Source organism: Triticum aestivum, chromosome 6A, assembly GCF_018294505.1.
Source record: "Triticum aestivum cultivar Chinese Spring chromosome 6A, IWGSC CS RefSeq v2.1, whole genome shotgun sequence".
NCBI classification, from domain to species: domain Eukaryota; kingdom Viridiplantae; phylum Streptophyta; class Magnoliopsida; order Poales; family Poaceae; genus Triticum; species Triticum aestivum.
In genome coordinates this window covers 59,911,439-59,922,914 of record NC_057809.1, presented here as the reverse complement: position 1 = coordinate 59,922,914, position 11,476 = coordinate 59,911,439, and positions in this window count along the sequence as shown.

Here is an 11,476-nt window from a genome sequence, read left to right as displayed (position 1 = left end):
TTTTTACCTCAAGGGGAAATTACTTAGTACCCCTGTGTTCGGTTGACGAGGCTCTTGGTCCTCGTCGTCACTTGGCGACCCTTTTCCTTTGTGTTCAGCGTTAAGCTTGCCGGCCTGCTTAAAGACCCAACAATTTCTGTTGGTATGACTGGCAGGTTTATCGGGAGTGCCATGAATCTGGCAAGGTCGATCAAGTATTTCGTCTAAGCTGGATGGTCCATCTCTGTTTGCCTTGAATGGCTTCTTCCGTTGACCGGGTTTGGAGCCACTGAATTCGGCTTGACTGTCGTGTGTTGGGCTCCTTCGTTATTGTTTTGACGCTTGTGTTTATTGCGTCTTAGCTTGCCGTTGCCGTTCCTGACCTTAGAGGTTCCGGGGTCGCTGGTGCTATTGCTTCTACAAGCAAGCCAGCTATCCTCTCCCGCACAAAAGTAGGTCATAAGTGCAGTGAGGGCAGCCATTGACTTCGGCTTTTCTTGGCCGTGGTGTCGGGCGAGTCACTCGTCCCGGACACTATGCTTGAAGGCCGCAAGGGCTTTGGCGTCCGGACAATCCACAATCTGGTTCTTTTTTATTAAGAACCTGGTCTAGAGCTATGGAGCCGATTCCCCGGGTTGTTGTATTATGTGACTATGGTCATCGGCGTCTGCGGGCGAACATAGGTGTCCTTGGAAGTTATCTCTAAATGTGTCTTTCATGTCTTCCCAGCTACCAATAGAGTTTTCTGGGAGGATGTTTAACCAGTGCCGAGCTAGCCCCTTAAGTTTTAGGGGAAGGTATTTGATGGCGTGTAGACCATCACCGTGAGCCATGTGAATGTGGAGAAGAAAATCTTCAATCCAAACTGCGGGGTCTGTTGTGCCGTCGTATTATTCAGTGTTCACGGGTTTAAACCCTTCTGGGAACTGGTGCTCCATTACCTCATCGGTGAAGCACAGGGGGTGTGCAACGCCTCTGTATCGGCCACGTGACGACGCAGTTCAGATGGCGTGCGTATACGGTTTTCGGCCCGGGCGTGGTTATGCTTGTCGCGCCTGGCTTGATAGTCGTCCTCTCACGTCGGGGCACGCCCCCGCGATCCATAGACTGATCTGGTCTAACCTGCTCTATTTTCTAGGTCATGTCGTAGGTCATATGTGTATGTCTGAGTTGTTGTTTCTCCGCTTTTATGGTGAGGTGATGCGGGCTGGTGTTTGGCTTGAGTTGCCGTTTTGCCCCGGCCATGTGGTGGTCAATCGGGTCTGTCAGCCACGTTACGCACGGGTGGTATGGGCTCCAACGCCTCATCATCAAATTGGGGTAGCAGCTTACGCTTCGGGTAACTCTTTGTTGGGCGTTCGAGGCCATACTCTTTGGCTGCGAGGACATGATTCCATCTGTCATTGAGCAGATCTTGGTCAGCTTGAAGCTTCTGTTGTTTCTTTTTTACGCTTCTTGCCGTGGCTATTAGTCGGCGCTTAAAGAGCTCGAGGGGTTCCTCTGGCATGATAAAATCTTTGTGGCCGAGGCTCACATCATCCACAGAAAGTGGTAGATAGTTGCTATCCTTTGAGTCTTCGTTCCCTGCCTACTCGTCAGGGTCGACCTACCCATCCTCCCGATCATCCTGTTCGGATGTTGGTTCGATGGGGTCTTCTTGGTCTTCGGCGTTTTCTGGAGTATCATTGTCTCTGGTGCGGGTATTGTTGTCTTTTCCGCAACGCGATTTAGAGCGGCGTCGCTGACGTCGATGCTTCGATGGTATTTCAGGAGGTTCATCCTCGACTGGGTTCTTGTCACCATCGTCATCGCCTTCCTTAGGTGTGTCCACCATGTATACGTCGTATGAGGAAGTGGACGTGCAGCATCCGGTGAACGGCGGGTTTTGGGCCTGCTCCTCTCCGGCATCGTCGCCCATACCGTCGATGTCTTCGGAGGCTTAATCGAGCATGTCGGTAAGATCCTCGACAGTGGCTATGAAGTGGGTGGTGGGTGGGAAGCAAAATTCCCTGTTTTCAGCCCTTAGTCCGGTTTGAGCATAACTTGGAAGCGGTTCCTCTGTAATAACGAGGGATCACATTAAGTCCAGAGCCTCGTTTAAGAGCGAGGTTTGGACGGGGACAAAGGGTCCCTGGCCGAACTCGCATGGTGCAGACTCCCATGGTTTGGAGTTAGTGTCCCGCTCTATAATGCTTGCTGGAGACGCTATTCTCCCCGGTTTTTCAACATTGGGCTCTAAGGCCGCAGAGAGTCCGGCGGGCTCTAGACTCCCGTCTTCGGACCTGTTGACGCACTCCGGATCTAAGGCCGGAGCGGTGGTTGAGGCCGCTAACCCTTGGAAGATCAAGTCTCCTCGGATATCAACGACGTAGTCCAGATTTCCACAACTGATTTGGTGATCAGGGGCGTAGCTGTCGATCTGCTCCAGGTGGCCAACCGAGTTGGCGCGCAGCGCGAAGCCGCCGAATATGAAGATCTGGCCAGGGAGGAAAATCTCCTTCTCGGCAACATCATTGTAGATGATCAAAGGAGCCATCGAGCCTTTCGACGACGGCACAGTGGAACTATCAATGAAAGCACCAATGTCGGTGTCAAAACCGGCAGATCTCGGGTAGGGGGTCCCAAACTGTGTGCCTAAGGGTCGAGGGTAACAGGAGGCAAGGGACACGATGTTTACCCAGGTTCAGGCCCTCTTGAAGGAGGTAATATCCCACGTCCTGCTTGATTGACTTTGATGAGTACATGGGTTACAAGAGTTGGTCTACAACAAGATCGTAATGGCTAAACCATAGATGTCTAGCCGGTATGATTATGATTACCTCTACAGACTAAACCCTCCGGTTTATATAGACACCAGAGGGAGCTAGGGTTGCACAGAGTCGGTTTACAGAGAAAGGAATCTTCATGTTCGCACTCCAAGCTTGCCTTCCATGCCAAGGAGAGTCCCATACGGACAAGGGGGAAGACTTTTTATCTTGTATCTTCATGGCCCATCAGTCCGACCCATGTCATATAGCCCGGACGCCCAAGGACCCCGTAATCCTGGACTCCCTCACTCCTCTCCCTCTTCTCCTCCACTGCCTGCACATGCCACCAACTGTTGCTACTGCCTCCAGGCTGCTCTCCTCGTCCATCACGAGCTGCACCCTGCTCCTATTCGACCCTCGTTGAACCGCCAAGACGCAGCCTCAACCCGGCATCATCCATCCTCTGGAAACCGCATATGTGTAGCACCGCCAAGTTTTGCCTCTGTACACCCGTGTGGTGTTAACAGTGGATGTGTGCCTGGTGCCACTTGGATACGTCAAGTCCCTCGATGACAAGTTCCTCTACGCACCGTGTACGACTACCCGTCGAGTGAACAACCGCCGCCCCCGTGATTTCAACAAGATAAAGTGTACCATTACCGTCGCCAATATCGCATGTACCTCTAACGTCTCCATGTACCACTACTTCCACTACGACCGTCCGGAGAACGTCTACTTCCTCTACACTGCTCCAAACTTGATCTACTCCTAAAATGCATGCTTCGAAGGTATAACCGCTGAGACCACACCCGTGGATGAATGCATGTGCGTTGTATGAGATGCTCGTGTTTGCACCGTGCCCGAGTTGTCATTCTACGTTCCTCCATGTTTGCCATGCCGTCGACCCGTGGGAACCCGGTAACCGGGATCACCCCACCATCTCTAGCATGTTCCGCACCTCCACACTTTATTTTACACCGACATCTTGACGAGTTGTCAGATCATCGGAATGTTTCCGTGGCACCATTTCTGTTGTCCTTGCCGTGGCACCCCCTTCGTTCCGCAAAGGTGACCAAATGCTTCATAACATGCTCATGTCAACGTTTTCACAAAATTGCATAAAACTTGTATATGTCATCCGCATCATTATAACAACATTTAAAATGCTTAAAATTGTCATTTGCATTAAATTGCTAAATAACATGTGGGGATTTACCAGAATTGTTGTTTGTTGTTTACGGCCTCATTTAAACTTTCTTAGATAGATAGTTCACTCATGCTTCACCTCTTGCCATGTTAAGAACATTTAATATTGTTGAGTACATAAACAAGAGTGAACTAAATAATTGAATGGGGTGTTTCGTAAATATGCAACCCGTTGCATATTGAGCTCCACTTAACTTGTAGTATTGTTTGTTGCACTTTGCCATGCCATGCCTTATTTAAATGGACATGCATCATACTTGGTTGTGCATCATGCCATGTTTATGTTACCGTGTTGTTTGCTTCTTTCTGGTGTTGTTTCTTCTCAATAGTTACGCTTACGTTGTGATTGTGAGGATCCATTCGACTACGTTGGTTCGTCTAGTTCATGGATTCGGTCTTCTTCCTAGCAGGATTTCAAGCAAGATGACCGTTACCCTGGATACCACTACTACTTTGCTTTGCTTGTCTCGATGCTATCACTATGTCGCACTACCTACCACTTGTTTATCAAGCCTCCCAAATTGCCCTGATAGCATCTAAACTTTTCCACCATCCTAGCAAACCGTTGTTTGGCTATGTTACTGCTTTGCTCAACCTCTCTTATAGCGTTGCTAGTTGCAGGTGCAGTTGTAGGTTGTTCCATGTTGGGACATGGATATCTTGGGATATCACAATATCTCTTATTTAATTAATGCATCTATATACTTGGTAAAGGGTGGAAGGCTCGGCCTTTTGCCTGGTGTTTTGTTCCACTCTTCCCGCCTTAGTTTCCGTCATACCGATGTTATGTTCCTTGATTTTGCGTCCCTAACATGATGAGGGTTTTATGGGCCCCTCTTGACAGTTCGCTTTGAATAAAACTCTTCCAGCAAGGCCCAACATTGGTTTTACCATTTTCCCAACATAATAACTAAACCTAATAATTAATTAATTAGCATAGGGGGTTGCGTCCCCGAGGATTCTTTCAACATAATACAGGGGGCAGTGCTGATGGTGTTGGTCCCAAAATAGAGCCACTTGCGGCACCACCCCTTCACCTGTGGTTTTCGGTTGTCGTACATAGTGTTCATCCAGTCGTGGCCTGAGATGAGAAACATGCGGCTACTATCAGGGTGTCGGCACGCCGGGAGGTCTTGCTGGACTTGTTTAACATTGTCGAAATGTCTTGTGCACTGGGATCCCGAGTCTGATCATATGTACCATGATGGAGGATTGTCTCCGTGGATCATGAGCTTGTCATGGGCTAAGTTGGGACACCCCTGCAGGGTTTAAACTTTCGAGAGCCGTGCCTACGGTTATGTGGCAGATGGGAATTTTTAATATCCGGTTGTAGAGAACTTGACACGAGATTCGAATTAAAATAAACCAATCACGTGTGTAACCATGACCGTCTCTTTTCGAGTGAGTTCGAGAAGAGAACATAGTGGGGTTATGTTTGAATATAAGTAGTTCAAGATCACTTCTTGATCATTACTAGTTTGCGATCATTGCATAGTTTCTCATCTTATTCTTGTACTTGTAATTTAGCCACTATACAATGCTTAGTCGGTTGCTGCAACCTCACCACTTATCCATTCCATACCCATTAAGCTTTGCTAGTCTTGATAGCCATGGTAATGGGATTGCTGAGTCCTCGTGGCTCACAGATTACTACAACAATAGTTGCAGGTGCAGGTTATGCGAAGCTTTGACGTGAGAGTGATGCTTGCTTGCTTTTGGAGTTCTTCTTCTTCGATCAAGGGTTAGCTTCTGAGTCGGGGAGCCTGGGATTAGCAGGGTGGATGTCGTTCTTCTTCTTCATTTGATTTCATCCATAGTCGGATCTTGCTCTTTTGTGTGATGATTGCTCTGTATTGATGTATTTATGTATTCATGTTGTGGCTTGTGGTGAGTGTAAGACTTTATCTTGCATTCTCATATATTCAGTACTTGGTATGTTGATATCCACCTTACTATGCGCTCGAAATGTGGTTGTGCCCCAATCATGAATAAATCATGTGATTGGGATAGAATCACATCTTGGGCACTACAAAACAAGATTGCAAAAGGCAGAAGGAAGAGAAATGGATTATGTGGGACATACAAAGAAGAATTTGTAGCCATGATTGAGGCCAAGAAGGTGTTGGTGGTCGAACGCAAAGAAGAGAAGCTGGCGAGGTGGAATGAGCTCAAGGTGTTGGAGGATGAGAAATGGAAAGCCAAGTTGGCGGCCGAAGAGAGAAAGTTAAAAGCGGAGGAGCGTAGACTTGCACTTGAGGAGGAGAGGATTTGTGATGCCAAGAAGGCCAAAGAACGTGCTATCTTGTTCATGAATATAACCACAATTTCTGAAACCACAGGAAATTATTGGGAGCTCACTTGTGGGGAGATCTTGACCCAAGTGTAAGCCTCTCTTCGGAATGGTGGTGGTGGCAGAGGGAGTGGTGGCGGCGGCCGAGAGGATGATGGTGGTAGTGGCGGCCAAGAGGATGGTGGTGGTGGTGGAGGTGGTGGTCGAGAGGATGGTGGTGGTGGTGATGTTTTCTTCGGCGACCACCCCGTTTGAGTTTGTGCATGCCATTGGTTGGCTCGATCCACAATGTATACATGTTATATTTGTGGTGATTTTGAATCAAACATTTGGTTTTGAAGTGATGCCTTTTGGATGAACTATGCATGTTTTTATTTGAAAATTGCGATGATGAAACTATATGTTATGACGGTTATGTTGTGCATGTTTAAAATTTCAATGTTTATGATATACATTGTGAAGTGTTTGAAGTTTATGGGGCTAGAACACAAAATCTATAAAAAAAATAATCCACTAAAGTTTAGGGGATCGGTAAGGTGGGGCCATCTATAGAGAAGGAAAAGTTTACTCCTCTAACTTTACTTGGCCAGATCCTCCTTTAACTTTTAGACGATCAGTTAGAGTTGCCCTAAAGAAGGCAAATATGCAACTGAGAACAATCACTCTGACATTCCAGTATTGAAATGTACACAATAGAGAACAATAAAGAAGTATGCAGGTAGTAGACTAAAATTTATGCACTACAATTGTATACTAGTATGGTATGGAGGTACAGTACTGTATCCCGGGAAACAAAGATGCTTTTCCTGATTCGGTCACCCTACATTACAGACACATAAAACTTCTTGGGCTCTGTGATATTTGCAAAGCCATGAAGAAGGATTTGATGCATGCCCTCATAGGTTGCACGCATGCCAAGAAGTTCTGGATTGCAGCAAAGGATCGGTTCAACTTCACCTTATCGAGGCTATATCCACAAACATAGGCAAGAGATATCTTGATGGTAGATATTTTCTCTGATGACGAAAGGTGCAAGATCATCATCATTATACACTCTATTTGGTCATTGCGGAATCGTTGGACACACGACAAGGATGGCTATGATCCAATTCAAGTGATAAAATAGGAGCATGAGATTTTGTCACTTATGGACCTTCCAGTTGGCCGCACGAGAGCTCCAGTAGATCAATGCTTAAGACCACCTAATCCAGGATGGCTGACAATCAGCACGGACGGTGGGATTAATGGGGATGCCATGAAGGGTCGGGTTGGAGGTGTAGTCTGTTAGTAGTAATCTTGACATGCATAGATTCTTAGCCGCATGCATACAGGAGCGTGGATCACGGTGAGTTAGCCGGGCCATATTCAGTTGGTTGGCTGGCTTGATGTGTCCAGGTTGTTGGCTAGCTTTGTACATGGAGTTGTGAGTGGATTCGGTCATTAGTGGATAACCATCACGATGGAGTAGTGGCCGGTGTGTTGGCCGGATCGTGCGTGCATGGATGCATGCAAGTTAGTTGGATTAGTAGGAGTTAGCAGCCGAGCGTGGCGGTTGGCCAGTGCGTGTGTGAGTCTTTTGTACTGGTATTTAAGATGATCAGGTGAATGAGAAAGAGAGCCGTGAGGGCTGGATACACAATGTAGCCACGGTGGGCATCAAGGAAGTTTGTCTTGGCAAAGCCATTTTGGTCTTCTTCCTTGGTGCATGTGTGTGTGCATGCGTGTGTAGAGTTCATCACCATGTGTGTGTTTGTGAGAGTTAGAAGAAGAGCGGCGCTGCAAAGAGGCGGCGCCAACAATTGGTATCAGAGCCACAAGATCGAGGGGCGGCCGTGGCGCGCGGTGGCGTCCGCGGCGGACCCAGCGTACGCGGCGTGCGGCGAGCGCGTGGCGACGGCGACGCGCCGCGAGTCCGCGGCTGTGCGGTGTGATGTCGTGCGCGCGAAGAGCACGGTGGTCGCGGAGACGAGGAGGTCGCGGAGGACCTGCCTGGTGGCGCAGAGGTCACGGCGGCTCGGCGCGACAACCGTGGAGGCGCGTGGCACGGAGCCGCGGCGGCCGCGGCGGACCTGCGTGGTGGCGCAGAGGAAGCGATGGCGCGGCATGGCGGCATGGAGGTGCTGCGCTGCGGTTGAAGCTGCAGCGGCGCAGGACAATAAGCCGCGACGGCGAGCCGGGCGCGACCTGTGCGTGTTATGGGTGCGCATTGGATGCGTCAGGCGCGTCGGGACCGCGGGCGCGCGTACGAGCATGCGGTTGACGTTGGGAGGAGGCATATGTCGCCGTTGTGCTTGAGTTCGTGCCGGAGTTCGGCTACATCCTTCTGGCGTTTGTCACTGGCGGCTGCCATGGCGGACGGGGAGGCGGCGCGCGGTGAGTGTCCGGTGCGGTCGGGCGCGTTGGGTGCGCGCGGGACGTGCGGGACGCACTGGTGCGGTCGGTCTCGTGGGGCACGTAGGGTGCGCGCGGGACGTGCAGGGCACAGAGGGACGTCAGGCGTGTGTCGCCTGCAGAGGAGGAGCTCGGCGTATGTCGCCGGAGACGTGACGGAGTATGGTTGGACCGGCGTCAGTGCGCCAGGTCAGGTCCGTGGCGATGCGACCGGCGTCATTGCGCCAGGTCGGGTCCGCGGGCTGGGTCACGGTCGTGCCGACGAAGACGACGGGAGCTGCGACAACTCTGGCGAAGGCAAGTCAAGATTAGAAGGAAAAATGTTAGTAGTAATCTTGACATGCATAGATTGTTAGCCGCATGCATACAGGAGCGTGGATCACGGTCAGTTAGTCGGGCCATATTCAGTTGGTTGGCTGACTTGATGTGTCCAGGTTGTTGGCTAGCTTTGTGCATGGAGTTGTGAGTGGATTCGGTCATTAGTGGATAACCATCACGATGGAGTAGTGGCCGGTGTGTTGGCCGGATCGTGCGTGCATGGATGCATGCAAGTTAGTTGGATTAGTAGGAGTTAGTAGCCGAGTGTGGCGGTTGGCCAGTGCGTGTGTGAGTCTTTTGTACTGGTATTTAAGATGATCAGGTGAATGAGAAAGAGAGCCGTGAGGGCTGGATACACAATATAGCCACGATGGGCATCAAGGAAGTTTGTCTTGGCAAAGCCATTTTGGTCTTTCTTCCTTCGTGCATGTGTGTATAGAGTTCATCATCATGTGTGTGTTTGTGAGAGCTAGAAAAAGAGCGGCGCTGCAAAGAGGCGGCGCCAACATAGTCCGCTCTCACTTGGCGTTCCTTAGTCCTTACCACATGGAGCAAAATACTACCAGGGGTTTCGGATCTATTCACCACTGAGCTGCTGGCGTTTCTGGAGGGGGTAATCTTTGCTCGCCTCCGGAGATACTCGCATGTGATAATACAGGTAGACTGCCTTGAGCTAGTCGACTTTTGGTCTTCTCGCAACAATACTCGTTCAGTTGCCGCGCCTATCCTACAAAAATTAGAGGATATAGTCCCTAGCTTTACTTCCATTTCGGTTACCGACGTCGGGCGAAACCTGAATTCCCCGGCTCATCAGTGTGCAAACATGCATGTACACCGTAGGGCACTTAGAGTTTGTTTGATCGTAGCCCCGATTTTCTTATCCAGCGGCCCTCCGGGCAAATTGTAATGACTTTCAATACATTACTAGCACATATGCCCGTGCGTTGCAATGGAGTGAAAACTATCGCGTCCATGCAAACATCCATCAACGGTGCACGATGACATCCGAACAGTGTGAGATGGCAGCTGCAGGAAGGTGCACATCGATGTCTAGGAGAAATTCATATGAGCTGCACATTAACCACGAAACGACCTTGCAATGGCATGCGTCTGATCTGTAGCAACGCTGGTCATCTTTGCAGGTTCACGTGGTTGGCTTTGCAATGTTTTTCATTCGACTTGTAGCAGCGATGACTGTCCTTGCAACGTCCGTGTCATGATTATGCAACATGGTGGTCCGAATATTCAATAGAAAAAGGAGCGATTGGTGTTGCATTAACGTGTTTCTGGCTAGATGCATTGGGCACTCGGCCTTCCATCGGTGACGCCCTGCTTGCAGTGGCATCAGTCGGGTTTGCAGTGTCGTGTTTCCATTTAACACAGTGAAGTTTGATCGAAGTTGCATGTAGATCAAGCAGGTATATTTTTGGAATATATATATATATATATATATATATATATATATATGTATATATATATATATATAGCAGCAAAAACATTATTAAATAAAAACATTTACATACGCAACTCGGAACCAAACGCTTGCAGCACTGAAAGAAGGACTGGCATGTGCGTACATGAAAAAGTTAAGGGCCACGCACGGGGACCTCGACTTTACATCGGTGTCATGCCCCGCTCGCAGTAGCATCAGCTGGGCTTGCACTGTCGTGTTTCCGTTTTGGCAGAGCGAAGGTTAATCGAAGTTGCATGTAGATCAAGCAGGTATATATTTTTAAATATATATATTTTTTCATAGCAACAAAAATGTGTCACTTATCTCACGGGGGTGGAGAGTTCCGTTTGCTCTATCTTCTTCTCGCCTAGGAGCTGAGTATTAGATTTGAGGCATTGTCCGCCTCATGCCCACAATTTTTAACTCAATTTACTCCAACCATAATCATTAGTTAATCCAGCCCACAATTCTTACTGTTGTGCATTTTTGTTTCTAGCCCACAATCATTCCTTGCAGTTTTTTCATGCCCATAATTTTTCATTCAATTTACTCCAACCATAACCCTCATCTTTAATAATGCTCTTTTTTTCAGCCCACAATTTTTAATCAAAGCCACAATCCGTACTTCTTTAATTATGCACTTTTTTTGAGCCGGCAATCATTTCCTTTCATAATATGCAGAATGCAAAGTTTAGATACCAGGCAGGCCACATACACCCACGATTTCCTTGCATGTTAGAGATCCTAGCTCACGACAGAGAACTACATTGAACATATATAAATAAGACACAGCATTTAGTAATCACAAGTTTATAGTGGTCTAGTTTGTTTAGGGGGTTAAAGCTCACTTTGAGCTTTTGTGTTCGAGTCCGACTGGTGTTAATTTTTGGTTGTTTTATTACCACCACGAGGCCCTGAGGGACGGACACAAAAATAATTTTCTTGGCTGGGCTGTTCGGGCTGAGGCCCATACAGGCGGGACGAAGTGCCAAACACGACGAATCATTATTTTTTACACCGACGGACGAAAATCTTATGATGGACCGAACGGATGAAAATAATGGTGGTAAGAAGCAATAGCCCCTTTATTAA